This window comes from Corvus brachyrhynchos, unplaced genomic scaffold, assembly GCF_000691975.1.
Source record: "Corvus brachyrhynchos isolate BGI_N302 unplaced genomic scaffold, ASM69197v1 scaffold87, whole genome shotgun sequence".
In the NCBI taxonomy this organism is placed as follows: Eukaryota; Metazoa; Chordata; class Aves; order Passeriformes; family Corvidae; genus Corvus; species Corvus brachyrhynchos.
In genome coordinates this window covers 5,255,755-5,271,289 of record NW_008239767.1, presented here as the reverse complement: position 1 = coordinate 5,271,289, position 15,535 = coordinate 5,255,755, and the positions used below count along the sequence as shown (strand labels likewise).

General features: G+C 43.2%; 1 protein-coding gene across 7 annotated transcripts in view; it reads right to left on the bottom strand.

The window, feature by feature from the left end:
• ANKRD6 (ankyrin repeat domain 6) overlaps positions 1 to 15,535 on the bottom strand; it is an 89,832-nt gene that overhangs the window by 35,146 nt on the left and 39,151 nt on the right. The window contains exon 1 of one of the 7 annotated variants that reach the window (XM_017742889.1): positions 1,951 to 2,341. The exons of the other annotated variants lie outside the window; for them this stretch is intronic. The gene's annotated coding sequence lies outside the window, so the exon portion shown is untranslated. Of the gene's footprint in view, positions 1 to 1,950; positions 2,342 to 15,535 lie in introns of those variants that run through there. 7 annotated transcript variants of the gene reach the window in all.

Genomic DNA, 15,535 nt, shown 5'->3' with positions numbered 1-15,535 from the left:
GTTAGCTTTTCCTCACCTTCCCCCTCCTTTCTAAGTGCAAACATGCTTGGAGCAATATGGAAATAGCGGCACATTTATTCAGAGAAACCAGACAAAGAGTGTCTGGGCCGCAGAGTAACACAGGACAGCAGAGGAGTGGTGCTGTACCCTGTGCCACTGGACTGGTTTCACCCACACCCTCAAGGTGATGGACAGAGTTTGTACACCCTGGTAACATGGAAAATATGGAAGATGGAAGAAAAACCCCTCATGTCCTTAACTAGCACACCATACCCTGCTCCTCTGGCTCAGTGCTATACACATTATAGTACAAACCATTTAAAAAGCGCCAAGAAATACAGATGGTCTACACTTAGTAACTTGATCTGTGACAAACAACACAAGTTTCAATCTTACCTTCTCAAGTATTTGATTTCCAGTGACTCGGGCCCCCTGCTCCCAACACATCCCTGACCCTCCCATCACATCTCAAAGTGCTGCTTCCATAACCCAGGAGCACACCCCTCACCTCCTCTCTGTGACCAGTACACAGTGCAGGGCACACCTTACAACAGGGAGCTTTTCAGGCAGAGGGATGGTGTGCTTCTGTGCCAGCCCCTGCCCAGGCAGTGGTAGTTTCCAGGTGAACTGTGGCATCACTTGTTTGTCCCCATCCTTACCCCTAAGCTGGCTACCAACACTTTGGCTGGAGCCATGTACAACACACTGACATCTTACGACATCTGTGGTCAGATCCTGCTTGGTTTTCTTACCTCATAAATTAAAAAAAAAACAAAACTAAAAAAAACAAAACAGTGACATCACTGTCACTGACAGATTTGCATATTCACTACAAATCTCAGTCTCAATGGAGACATTTTCCTGACATACTGACATTTCTGAGCAATTTTGCAGAAACCATAGATGCTCATCACATATTAACCACACCACCAGAAAGACACACTAACACCTCAACAATGTAGGGCTGGAAAAGTCTGGATAATCTATGCAAGGTAAATGCTGGAAATCATACTCCCTATTCAATTATTCTCCCTCTCTCATGCTGCCTTCCCACTACAGCAGCACATGGAGATCATAAGCCTCCTCCTGCCATGCCCTGCCACACTGGAGTGATGGACTGTGACGGCGTCACTGCTATCATGGGCTATCATGGAGTTTGCCTTCTTGCCTTTTCCACCCCCTGGATCATACACAAAAGCATAGCAAGGAGCTGATTCAGCTATCCATCTTTCAGGGGTATCTCCCACTTTGCCCAGCTCTCCAGCAGGTGTCGGTCCTGTTCCCAGAGGGCAGTCATGGCACGAGCCTGGTTCCTGCTTGCACAACAGGTCACACTCCCTACCACATCTGCTTTACATCTCCTCAGCTGGGATTATTTGCAATTCAGAAAAGAGCATCCAATTAGAATAGGAAGCCCAGACAACTGAAAGACCAACTTTCCTTTTCTCCTGAGCTGGTAGAAAAGGTGATGGGTGAACAGTGGAAGTGGGAACAGCCTTCTCATTCCCCTCCCCATGGACCCATCCCCAGCAGAGTGGCTACACTGGCAGTGGCATCGCTCCCCCCAGCTTTAACTCTCTACGTGCCTCAGACACACAGAGCGTCTTCCCTTGACCACGTCTGCACCCCCAGCAGCAGGAGGAAGGTACCAGATGCCAAAGGACTGCAATTAAAAGCTTGACTGCTCCTTTCACACCCAGATGGTGCAAAATGAACCCGACAACACGATTACAGACACTGCATCGCATCCCTGCTGCCAGCACCTGCTGCCCAGAATTAAATCCCTCATTATCACCCCCAAGATCCAGAAGCTCAAGGGAGGCACAGAGCATGAGAATATTCAAACCTTATGCATTCAAAACAACAACAAAAAAATTATTTTGCTTTAGCATATTTTTAAATGAAAAAACAGCATCTCTGTGCTTCTTTGTTTAAGATCAGATTACTTACCTGGGGCAGGCTGGGAAAGCAACACCTACTTCCCAAGCCTCTCCAAGGAAACTGGCCAGATGTGATGCCCACAGGTTCAGTTGCTGTGCTGTGGGTCAATCCCTTCCGAGGATAACCTGGCTCAGCCCTGAGGATAACGTGCTCACCCCATCGGTGGAGTGTGGAAAAGGACAGGCTGACTGTGGATTAGTATTCCCGACTGGCAGCTGCAAGGCACCGTCCCCAGGCGCTCAGGTCCAGCTGCATCCCCACGGATTAAGCCCTCAGCTCACTGAGCCACGCTGCCCTACGGATGCTTAGGAGATGTCTGCCTGGGGTGGCACAGCACGGTGTGGGTGGGCAGCTGGCTGCTCCGTGGCAGGGTTGTAAAGCTCCCAGCTCCATCCTCTCTCCCATGCAACTGGCAGAGCTGGCAAAAAACAGTCTCTGCACCTTCCCCCTCCCCAGCTCCCTCCCCTCCAAACTGCTGCCAGGCTGCTTCAGTGGCCGTAGCACCTACACGTCAATAACAAAAAAAGCACAGGAATGATGATTTTTGAAAGCCAAAGGACAGTCCAGGAAACATCACACATCACAGAGACTGAAAGGCTAAGCAATAGACTCTCCTAAATTCATGGGAAGGGTTAAAACCAGCAGCTTCCTCTCTGAGGGAAGAGAAAAAAAGCCAAAACTATGAAAGATTTAGGAGCTATAAGCTAATCGATTTTAAGAAGTCCTCTGTGCTAAATGGAAAAGATGATATGCCAGAGCACAGGTCATTCACAATGCAATCACTAAGCTAAATTAGTATTTGAATAAAAGAATGCTTATATAGCTAACAAAAAGTTTCCATGTGTACTGAGGTACAAGATGAAAGGCGAACAAAAGAAGAACGGACTGCAGTTTCCTGCAAGGGATCCCAAATTCTCTTTTTTAGTTTATCACCCAAAATTATGCTGAACAGAATCACAGAATCATAGAATAACAGAATTTCCTGAGTTGGAAGGGATCCACCAAGATCAACGAGTCCAACTCCTGGCCCTGCACAGGTTGGCCCCAAAAATCCCACCGTGTGCCTGAGAGCATTGTCCAAATGTTTCCTGAACTCTGGCAGGCTTGGGGCTGTGACCACTGCCCTGGGGACCCTGTAGGCCAAGAAAAACTCTCAGCACCTGGTAGCTTTATTTCATTCAACATAAACAATGGAATAAAATTAGTCTAAATTATTTTGGAATACCCCAACATTAAGATACGGAGCCAGACCATTTTGTTATGGGAGGGTACATAATAGGTACCATTTTGTAATAGTAAAATTATAAAATTATATTATTTTATAATTTATAATAAATTATAATAATAAAATAATAAAATAAAGAATAGTCTTTCAAGAAAATTTCCTATATCTAAATACTGCTCATCTCTTCTTTGCTTAACTCTCAAAGCAAAATGGCTTTCTTTTTTTATTAGTACATAACAGTATAAAATCTATAAAATGCTCTTTTCCTTGTCCAGCCTCTTTGCAAAGCAGTTTGTCATACATAAAATATGACGTAAACACTAAGATTGTATTCACTTTAGAATAACAGCATTATTCAGCAGAGTGGATTATTGCATTAGAAAGAGTGAATTTCCTGGAACTCATTTATCATTTACTGCAGAATGCTGATATATCTGCCATTTCTCTCAGCTGACTTTAAAAGGGTTTGTCCAAGACATGCAGCACTACTTCCCTTTCAGTGGTTTTTCTTTAGTTCCACCATCCATCCAGTATAAACTACTCAGGAGAAATATCTACATATTTTGCTAAAGGGAGGACACTGCCTCTCACCCCCTCCTGCCCCAAAAGAAACTTAAAAATCAGTCAAAGGTGTAATTGTGAAAACCAGCAGCAGCTTTATCTGGAAAACAGCAAAGCCCCCCACCAGGTTGAGAACAATGTGCTTTTGATTCACACTTTTCTTCTTTTCTTTACATCATCATCAATACTATTTTTGGAGTTCGGTTTTACACCAATCAACATTTTGAACTGGACATCTACACAGACATTTAGTAGATTGTATGTTGGTCTCTGGGGGGGGGGGTACTGTTTTCATTATGTGTTTTATGGTGGCAAGTACAATTATTCAGTTTTCATATGGACAGTTGCATATTCATCACCCTAAGTATCACCACTGTCTGGGACATCTGGAAACATTTTCCGGGCTTCTTTTTTTTTCACTTGTTGCTATTAATTACTTCAACAATGACTATTTAGCAGCCTCCCAGGGAGCATCTGCATGACAGTTGCTCATCAGGCTTCCCACCACAACCAGAGCAGACTGATTGATGTCACTGCTCCACTGCAGGTGGCCACCCGCAGCCGGACCGACGGCCAGCCCCGCTTGGCAATGAGCACGGGGAGCCAGCGACTGCAGCTTCCCCAACTGCTTTGTCCAGCCCATCTCTGTGCCCGGCCTCCACCACTGGCTGCACTCAGTGTAAATCCTCAGCTGCCTGGCAGCTCTCAGGCAACGCCTTGGTACCATCAAAACCAACCTCCACCGTGGCACCTGCCAGGCAGAACGCTCTTGGAGAGAGGCACGGACACATGGAGAGCAATGACAAAGATCAGAGGCAGTTTCAAGTCATTGCTTAGACATTACTAATCTTGTACAAAAACAACTGTTTTTCTTCCCCTTTTACTTACCTCTCTGCCATGTAGCCCTAACCTCCCTTACCCAACACACAGGTTATATACTTACCACCTTCCATATAACATGATTTGGGGGGTTTATTTGGCTTATCTCATTGAAGTTCCACAGCTTTGTTACTCCCCACTCCCTCTCTTTCAACACCTGCGTACACACACACGTCAAAACCACTCAGTAGAAGCAAGCTCAACTCACAGCAAGCCCTGTCAGTTGAGCACTATTTACATGACAAAACAATACCTATTGTTTGATAGGGGACAGTGCCAGTGTGCAAACACACAATCACGACATATCTGCTCCCATTTGCATAAAACCAGTTAGGAGATCTTTCCAGCTGACTGCTGCTTAACAGAAGTGCCGGAGCCTAACCTTGGGAACGAAGCAGACACACGGCTGTGCTCGTGGGAGAGTGGGGGTTTATGTTGCCCTCACACACAGTGGGGCTTCGGATGGGAGAATTGTCCCTCACCATCATTTTCTGTGCAGGAGCCAATTAAAATTACTGCAGGACCTCGCTGTGAGCAAAAAGTGCTATAACCCTTTCCACAACCAACTCCCTTTCCTTCTCTGCTGTTCTTCCCTCCTTTCTTACCCCCAGAGCATGTCCTCTGCTGCCAGGGTTCAGATTAGCTTTAGCACGGACAGTATCTGTCATTCAGTTTGGGAACCCTGCTGCTGCCATGTCAGAGTGCTGGTGAAGAGGTCTCCTCCTGCCCATGTATGACCTGAACCCCCTTCCCTGCTAGCACAAGCAGTCCCACACTCTCCCAGATGGCATATAATAGCAACTCAGGTTAATACTGAAAAAGACATTCCAGAAAATTTCAAGAAAAAACTAATTCCTACATTTACAGATTTTTTTTTCAAGGCCAGAAAACACCACTACGATAAACTAATGCCAACCAGCACCAAGGCACGAACTCCTATTTGAGCTACTCCTATCTTTTATACACATTATTAAAGATGTGCAGCCAGGCAGTGATCAGGAAATGCTCTGGCTGACTGCGCAGAGAATAAAAGAACACATTTCCTAGCTTCAAAATATTCAGTGATCAGGAAATGCTCTGGCTGACTGCGCAGAAAAGAACACATTTCCTAGCTTCAAAATATTTTTCAGCTGGCAAAAGAGCACTGGAGATGTCCTTCCTCTTCAAGAAAAACATGACTTAGGAGCTGCCAGCAGCGATGATGCAGCCCCTCCTGTATCCTCACAGCTGATGTCTTGGGAGAGCACCGGGAGATGTGGTGAGATAGGTGGATCAGTGTCTCCCAGTTCAGCACTGAATCATGGAGACAACGTGAGTTGTTTGGATATTGGCACAATATTCCCCAATATTGCTAGGCTTCTGGCATGAGAGCAAGGGTCTGGCAGGCAGTGTGTCAATTAAAAGCTTAACAAGGCTCAAGCTGAAAGTCAGTGGATGAAATCCTAGGGATGGAGTGGCCAGGGTGGGAGAGAGATGTATTCAGACAAGCATGGGCAGAAGCGCTGAGTCTGTCCACTGTAACCCCCCAAGAGGTGTGTGCCCCAGTTATGGTGCACACCATTACCATGAAGAGATTACGATTTTTCCGGTTGCCTCCCACCCCAGGGTACTGCAACAGCAAGAGGAAGCACAAATATCCAGGGATTTGGCACACCCTGGAAAATGGGCAAGTGAGAGAAACCAAGCACAGCAGGGAAGCAAACACAGAGGTCATATTTTGTTGCATGGAATCACCCCACCAGTCAGCACAGCTAGGACAATAATTCTCATTTCCTAAACCCATGCGCTGATCCCCCAGTGCTGCTGCTGAGAAGCTGGCTGTAACTCCCAAGAAAAAAACATTATTGATGAGGTAAAATTAGCTGCACCTGATTCACACAGGGAACCACTTTAGGAAAGGTCCCAAACCTGCTGAGTCTGCCAGAAGGCTCCCTCTGACCTCAGCAGACTTTAAAAGAGCCCTGAAAGAAGTGGGGAGCAACTTTAAATCATCTCTGAGGAGATCCTAATAAGGAGAGAAAAGTGTAGGTTTAGGGACTATATCCACAAGTCTGGGCCAAGGACAGCAAAGACTCTCTGATGTAGTGCACAAAGCCTTCATGCTGCACACTTCCCATGTTGCTCAGTGCTTTGGGTTACACAGCAGCAGCTGAAGGGGACAAAGCTTTTCTTCTTGAGACCAGGGGCTCAATTTTGCTTTGGTAGCCAGGTCAAATCAGCTACCAAAACTGCTGTTTCATGGCTGTGCAGGATCCTAACGACACCCACAGAAGGTCTCTGCTCCAATTCTAGTGCAAAGATGCTCATAAATGACAAAAAGATTCCAACACATATCAAAGGATACATTTGTCAGCAGTTTCAGCAAATAGACTGGACTACCACGTGAAGGCATGTAGTGGCACAGAAACTGGGGCAATGAACAGAGATTTCAATACTGTCAGTGTTGTACCCCAGGCAATTACAACACTCTTCCTCACAAAATAAGCCGAGTCAGTGTTGTACCCCAGGCAATTACAACACTCTCTTCCTCACAAAATAAGCCGGTTTATCAAAATGAGACCTTGTATTTTTCTACTATATTGACAAATGTAATGAAGCATGGAAGATCCCTCTACAGGATCCCTGTCCCCTTTCCAATTTCCTTTACTCCTTCCTTGTCTAGATAAAGCACTGAAGTTTTTTTGTCACTCCGCTCTAGATCTCTTATTCCAGCTCTCTGCTCGTTCATCCCCTGACAGTTCTTTTGAGGCTCAGTACTCAAAACTATGGAGAGTATTTGCAGAGGACTCTTGACCTGAGCAGCCCTAAAGGCAACCTGGTTGCAAGGAGAGAATTACTGAGCAGAATATGTGTGCTGAAATAGGAAATGCCTGCTGGACTGTGAGCCTGGGAGCCAGCAGCATCCTTGAGAAGTGCAGTCAGCATCTTTGAAGGGCAGCTGGCATCCTGAGGTACCATTGAGAAGTACAAAACCAAGGAACTTATTATCTGAAAAGATGAAAAAAGTGGGAAAGGTGGAAAAAGGGGAAAACATCCTGAGAAAATAAGGTTCAACAACTGCCATTGGGTCTTCTAACTACAAGAACAGGAAACAGTCTAGAAAACAAAAATTGGTCTGAGATATGAGAAATCATCATCATCTACTGGTTCTCCCAGCTGAAAAATAGAAATTACAGCACCTCTTGGCTGCTGTCGTACACCCTCTAATGTCTTTTTGCCATAGAAAGGACTTACTTTTTACCCAAAGTGGAGCTTTATCCTCTGGTTATTTCCTGCACTGCTTGTGGTTTTCTTACACAGGTTGAGCTCCCTGCACGAACTTTCCACAAAATCTCCTAGACAAACTCTTGGACTCTCATTAGGGATGTCTGGCTGACTCCCAGCTTCATGACAAGGCTTATCATTGACATGAGACTCTGCCTGTCACTTTACTGGTCGTCCCCTGGGACCACTTCTGTATTACAGAATCCCTGAAACCCCTCATAGTCAAAATCTTCTTACTCCCGCAGGCCAGTTAACCCTTCAGGTCATGACAACCATGCAGTTAATAATTCCCTCTGATCTCCTCTACAGATCAACCTCTGCATCCCAGAGCTCTGGGCTTGCCTTTCCTTGCAATGGCATCAGACAGATCAAATTCACTTCCCAGCACACTCCAAATTCTCAGACTTATTTCTGCAGCTTAAACAGTAATTCTCTGCCTTGTAGCAATCAGAGATCCATTCTTACAGTGTAGTGCTTGGCACTCAACTCAGCAGAGTTTAATCCTCTTGATTTTGGACCCAGTGGACCTAAATCCCCATGGATTTCCTCTCCTTTTGAAGTTCCTGCATTTCCTCCCTACTCCACCCTCCCACACTGCTTTCTGTCCCATCACCCGATTTGTGAATTAATGGTTAAAAGCTGTTTGTATTTTTCATAAGCTGGGGGCACCAAGAACACAATTGAGTGTGAGGAGCCCAATGGTCCTGTTTTAACACTCATTTCTCTATAGTGACACAAGCAGGAGGGGCAGAAGCAGTAATAACTTGCAGAGCCAAAGCCCACAAACATTTCAGGCAGCAACAGAGAATGTATCTACCTGGAAACCCTTTTACGTTGTATTAAAGGACTGTTACATCCTGTTTTACAACAAGCTGCAGTCCCCTCAGGAATAAAGCAATTACTTTCATTAGCAGCAACCCATGACTGCTTAATCAATACAAAGTACCGAAGCAAGCCAAATCTTTGTGAAAAACAAGTCCAGGGGATAAAAATAACTTTAAAAATAAAACTAAAAAAATAAGGTGTTTTGCACACATTCTATGGGCTGTATGCACCACATCAGATTACATTTTTTGCTGCTTTACGGTATTGTGGTATTACCTGGAAGATCTCTTAATGCTGACAGCATGGCTGATCTTGCTTTCATGCTGGCTTGCAAGGGTGACAACAGACAGCTGTGCAGGGATTATCTCAATGGAAAAATCTCTGGCAAAACCAGAAGGTGCAGTGTTGATAGCATGATAATGAGGGATGCTTTACAAGGGAAAAGACTCTCCTTGGACACTGACAGTTAACAGTTCTCAAATAACTCACCTCTTCAATCAGAGGTATCCATCATGGAAGCTGAGGACAGTGGGACCAAAGAGCTGGAGTAAACATCTGAAGCAAGCACTCTACTTTACCATGGGAAAACACTCAGTTTGGAAAAAAAATGCAAAAATGAACAGGTGTTGAAAGCATCAGCAAATCTCAGTAATGACTTGTCTTCTGCATGGACTTCAGAAATCACATCACACTCTCTGGTCTAATTTTCTAAGCCCTAGTCAGTGATCCCACTAGGATCCCAATAGTCCCACTAGGACTAGCCCAGCTAGTTCTCCATGTTGAGAGTGCCTGATTTTCCAGAAACAATGAAAAGCTTCAGCACATGGAAAGCCCCTCCTTGAGCAGAGGATAGGGCCTCCTAGGGGGAAAGTCTGTGACTTTGTCTTGAAGAATTCTTGAAGAATGTCTTGAAGCTAGCCTCCTGCTTAGGGAAATCCCATTTCAGTGGGATGTTTGACACTCCTCAAGCCACTGGTTCCTTAAAAATGCAGTTCAACAGAGGTGTAACAAGGACAGCAGAGGAGGCGAGGAACTGCACACCCCAAAGAACACAGCAGCGGGACATAAATACCATAACCCAGTGTCACAGGTGTAACTCCAAGCTCTTCACAACCCCTCGTTACTCAGGAACTGGAATGCATTTCTAAAATGCAATTCTGCATGGCATTATTTTTATAAATTTTAGACAAAAAATTTTGAAAGGTCGTATTTGGTTTTTGCACACTCTTAAGGATCTACCATTCATTTTTTTCTGAGGAACATTTTACAGCTGTGTCTTGCAAGGCAACCTCTAGAGAAGGATAATGGGGATGCCAGCTCCAGTCTTTCCCAGTGTTGACCACAGCAAGTCTCTGTACTACAGTATAGGTACACTGTTCCTGGGTGAGGAGAAACACATCATAAATGGAGCATCACAGCAGACTGAGAAACACAGAAATTTAATACCAGTGCTTTCTGCAGCACTCAGCTGCCAGCATACACCTGGGCAAACCCAGACGTTTCCTCCTGAGGTTTACATGCCCATTTCCCATTATAAACAAGTTCCAACCGCAGCTCTCCAGTTTGGTTCCCACAAACTGACCTCTGAAAATAAAATTGTGCAGCTCTCACTGCTTCGTAAGGACAAGGAAAATGCAACAAAGACCTTTGTATCTTCCCAGAAATCATGTGACAAATCAATAAAATCAGGAAAGGGACAAGTTCACAACAGTGTTCACAAATGATGGAAGTCACTTGGCCTGCATGAACTTTTGAGAGCTGAAAACTGCTAAGGATAAATAATCTCTCTTGATCTCTGAAGCAGAAATCATTGCTGAAATGCCAGTTCAGTGACTTCAATTAGAAAATGCTGTTGGAAGACCTTACCATCCCTCTTTCCTACTAATTAAAATCACCACATAATTTAACTGCTTTTGCTATCTTTTTTCCTGATGCATTCAGATCAGCAGATGTGTTTAAGTACAAAAACCACTTGATAATACATAAAGGCATTGGAAAACCAAGCACTAGTTATGTCTGTGACTTGACCTTTTGGTACAATGACAATGTCAATGTCATTGTACCAAAATTTTGTCAATGACAATGTCATTGTCTTGTGAATACACCTTGCTGTTTCATTTTAATTGGAAATACCAACTGAAATATAAAGAACCAAATAAATAAAGAGTATTTAAACTACAGGTCGATTATCAATAGTCACATTCAAGATAATGTGCAGAAAGACATAGCCTGACGTTAGAATCAAGAAGCAAAACTTGGAGAGACATCTCCAGAGCTCATCCCTTCCTACAGCTTGGATGAACTTATATGCTACTTCTGTTTAGGAATAAATGGTATACTCTGAAAACAGGTTCCTAAAATATCTCAGAGGTGGTACAAGTTCCATAGGTTACGTGCTGTTACAATTGCATATAAGAACTGGGAAATTAGAAGGTTCTTTAAAAAAAAAACCCAAACAAACCAGAAACATTAGTGCAGAAGCGTGATTAAGCCTAACTCAAGATAATTTGATTAGCTGTATCATTCTGTTCATCTCACCAGGTTCATCAGGAAGACAGCTAGTGTGATTTCACTTGGGTATCTTATCTCTTATTTATACTCTTTGAAAACTATACTAACAGAAGTAACTCCACATCTATTCAAATTGCCTGGCAAATAGCACCTACAGTATGAAATTAACACAGCATGCTGCTAATTCACACATTATTTGTTAAAGACTACTCACAATCTGAGACTCGGTTCAAAGAAACGGTTCCAAAAGGTGAAATAGATCCCTGTTCTGTATTTGTGAGGAAAATCAAGCAGCAGCAATCGGACAGAGTGGCAGACAGTGTAGAAGAGATCCAGCAGCAAAGCCATGAACAGCTTAAGAGCCCAGGCGTGCTACCCAGCATCTTGTATGAAATCAGGGAACAAAAGCATGGGCAGGATTACAAGAACATTGGGGACTGCAGACAGATGACAGCTGATGTGAGGCTGAGGAGGAAGTGCATATTGTAACCTTTGGTGAGGAAGAGGTCAGGAAAGATGCTGCCCAGACTGAAATGTGCAAAGCTGGACTGGAAAAGGCACTGGTGCCACCAACAACTACTGACAGCACACTGTCAGTAAGGGGGAGAAGAGAATTGCAGAAGGTACCTAGAAGTGCGAATGTAACTGGTGATGATCTGGTCTTTTTTTCACGCTGGAAGAGGTTCAGATGAGCTTACGCTGCTCGCAAAACCAGAGGAATGAGACCTGAGGGTGGATACTAAGAGAAGAGATGAAAAAGGAGAGAAATGGTTGGAGATTGGACACACTCATCAGGGCAAGTGGAGGGGTTAGCAAAGGAGGGCAGGCAAAGAACTTCTGCCTTTGCTGAAGAACGAATGGCTTGTAAGAAAGGAGAAGAGAACACAAGCAGTGAAAAAGCTTCTTTTGCCAGTATTCTCTTCAAAACAATTGCTGAGTTCCTGCACTGAGAGAGAACTGGAGGGAGAAAAAAGGGAATCTCCCAGGGACAAGCCCATGTGGCCAAAAACCTCACTGGGGCTGTAAATACTGATAATAAATTACTGCTTCTTTATAAATTGGCGTATTTGTTTAGTGCACATGATTAAAGAAACACTCAGGTATTTCCCAAAATGCACTCCAGTCCGTTTAGGAGGAGGTATTTCAAATTTTCTTTAGGTGGGAATAGAAAGTTTATATACTCCTCTCTTTTGTATCAGTCATGCAAGTCTTTGATAATAGAGATTATTACCACTTTTCTCCCCTCTCCCCCATTTTTGGTATATGGACAAATCACTTAAAAAACCAACACTGTAACTGTGATATATAAGGGAGCAAATTTAATCACTGGAGATCAACAACTTTAATTAGCCACAGTAAGACAAGAATTCGGGTTTAAGAAAGCATGACTCTACAACACTAATAAAGCTGTCTTCATCTTTGAACTGCTGCTACGAGTGTTAAGCATTTCACTTTAGATTAAATACTGCATTCATTCAATTTGCAGAGTTTGTTTGTACACTGTATGTACTCAGAAAAACATACAAAGCTGTATAAACCTGAGTTTAGCCAAAACCATTATTTTTCATGCATATTAAATACATTTTAGCAGCATAAATATTAGTTATTATATTGTACAAGAGCATTTGTTCCTCTATAGAACCATCAACTGAATATGTTCATACACTTACATTCAGCTAATAAAATGCTAAGCATCTACCTTTGAAATATAAATATGTTGAGCTCCACCAGGTACCTGGTGTACCTGGCAAAGTATTTTAAGTGATGTTGGAAAACACAATGAGTTATAAAGCAAAGACTGACAAGGCTAGACAATGTTGATACTGATGCTGTAAGTATTATTTAGGTTTTAATCTTCTAAATCCAGGGAGACAGGTTTGGTTTAACAACTGGTTTGTCAATAGGACAGTATCTTTGAAAATCAGCTGTTCAGTGAAAGGTGATGTTTTTCCTTGATACTGAGACTGAATAAGGTGGGATAGCTACTTTTCACAATCAATCAATCAAATCATCATCAATCAAACCCTATGTTGGTAAAGCCCACCTAGAGCCCTCCTGAAACACATTTGTTTTATTTCCTAATGGTGAGAAATCTTTGGTCTGTCATGCTAGAGAAACAGAAGAATAGCAAAATTCCTCTAAAAAGGCCAGTCTTACTGAGAAATGAGTTCCAATTAAAGCTTTCCACTGATGCCATAAAGACAAATTAGCCATAAAAAAGAGACACAAAATTATTAGCACATGCAGCAGCAATTTTTTAAACTGAATATTGGATTGATTGTACAAACCTGTCCTAAGAAAGGAGGCAAAAAAGAGCTGGCACTGTGCTTTATAATATATTTGAGGAACAGCACTCATAAAGGGTAGTGTGTAGCCATTCACAATCAGTGCTTATATTTTGTTATTAACCAAGTCACTCCAAGCTCCAGATGAAAGCAGAAACAGATGTTCTGGTTTTTTTGAGACTTTTTGCAAGTTCAACCCAGTGCACTGGGGACACATCTGTCTCTGGCTGCACACCCTGCAGAGCTGCACTGTGACAGCTCCCTACAAGCTTTAGCCAAGAAAAGATGATTTGGCAGTGCAAAACTGAGTAGAAAAAATGGCAGACCTAGCCGGGCTAGGTTTAGCACAGTGTATTGGATCGTGTCTGAAGAGTGTTCAACAATGTGCATTATCAGGGCATGATATACTGAATTTCTTTCAAGATGACTGAACTTCACTATTTGTGCAAAAAAGCTGGACTGGGTGATGTTGCAGCAGCCTTCAGTAAAGGCACTAAATTGAGAGCACAGTAAAACCCCCTCTCACACCAAGGCATGGGGAGAGACAGAGTCTGTCCAAAGACCCACTGTCACAGCTCATACCTGTTTTCATGCGGCAACATCCAGAGGGGGGAGATGGTAATTGGGTCTCTTTGTTCATTCAGTTCTTAATCTCTCTGTTGAGACTGACAACGGGGGAGACCATTAGTGTCAGCTCTGCTGGGACTCTCTGTTATTAAGGCTACTTAAGCTTTTCCAAGTAAATTGCATGTGTCAAACTAGCAGCACACAGTGACGGGCAAAAAAAGCCATTACACAACTGCTCTCCCTTTCTATTGATCCACCCAGGTGCAAGGGGGAAGGGAAAAGACAAAACCCTGGAGACTTCAGCCAATTCTTCGCAATTCCCTGCTCCTCCCACTCATTATATTTCTATTTTACACTATTTACAGGCAATACATTGGTCATTGCCTCCACTTCTTTCTCTTAACAGGAGGTTAATGACTGAGCATACAAGTGCCTCACAAAGCTTTGCTCACCACGCTGGATACACTTCACTGCATAACTTAAATATTTTAAAAGTTTTGGTTCAGATTAGTTAAATTTCCTTCTACCATCGACAGAGAAAGACAAACAACTGTAATGCAGGCATAGGGGTGTCCCAGCTTCTTTCTTGTCCCTTCCTCTGACCGCAAAGGGACCTCACCTCTAATTTTCACACACCTCTACTTAGATGGTGAGAACCCCATACGTAACAACAGACTGGCCATCCTTTAGAGAAAATATTTTGCTATGTCAAGGCTTCCCTCTCTTTACAGAAAGAGCTAGAAATTGTTTCTAGACTGTCTTCTGAACTGTCATTATAGCCCTTAGCTCCCATCTGAGGCTACAGGATACCCAGCACCTTTTAACCACCATTCATTTTGCTGTTATTAAAGCAGCAAAGCCATTCCTCATGCCACCTTGAGTATATCTAACCTTACATATGCAAAACCTTAAGTAGAAAATAAGTACGATCCTTGACCCTATTACATCACAGGGAATTTGCTTTTGACATCGATGATTTCACTCCAACTCCTGATACCCAGAGAGCTACATATTAATTTATTGTTCATATTTACAAATGCATTTAAATCTCCAGGCTACTTTTTTGCATTTCGGTATATTTAGTCTGTGGCTCTCGATCTATAACAAAGCATGCTGAAGAATTCTTTCTGCTAGGTGTAATGTTTGTTACTAAAAGCCACGTATTTGAAGCAAACAGGGATTGCCACCCTGCAATATGACTCCAAAATACAAATAGTAAAAGTAACAGTTCTTAATTCAAGTTTGGGTTCAACTGAACTATGGCATTTCTCCACTAGATCTTACTTCCCTCTCTTTTGCTAGTTTCTTTACTGCTTTTCAAAAGAAAATCAAATGAGAAAGGGAAGAAATAACAGAGGGGAAGTTTAAGCAGATAGAACTTAGTCCACTTAAAGTTAGGGATGCCAAATGAAGGACAATTCAGCTACCTGCAAAGCCACTGTAAGGCACACACATTAAAACCAGATACCGTGACAGG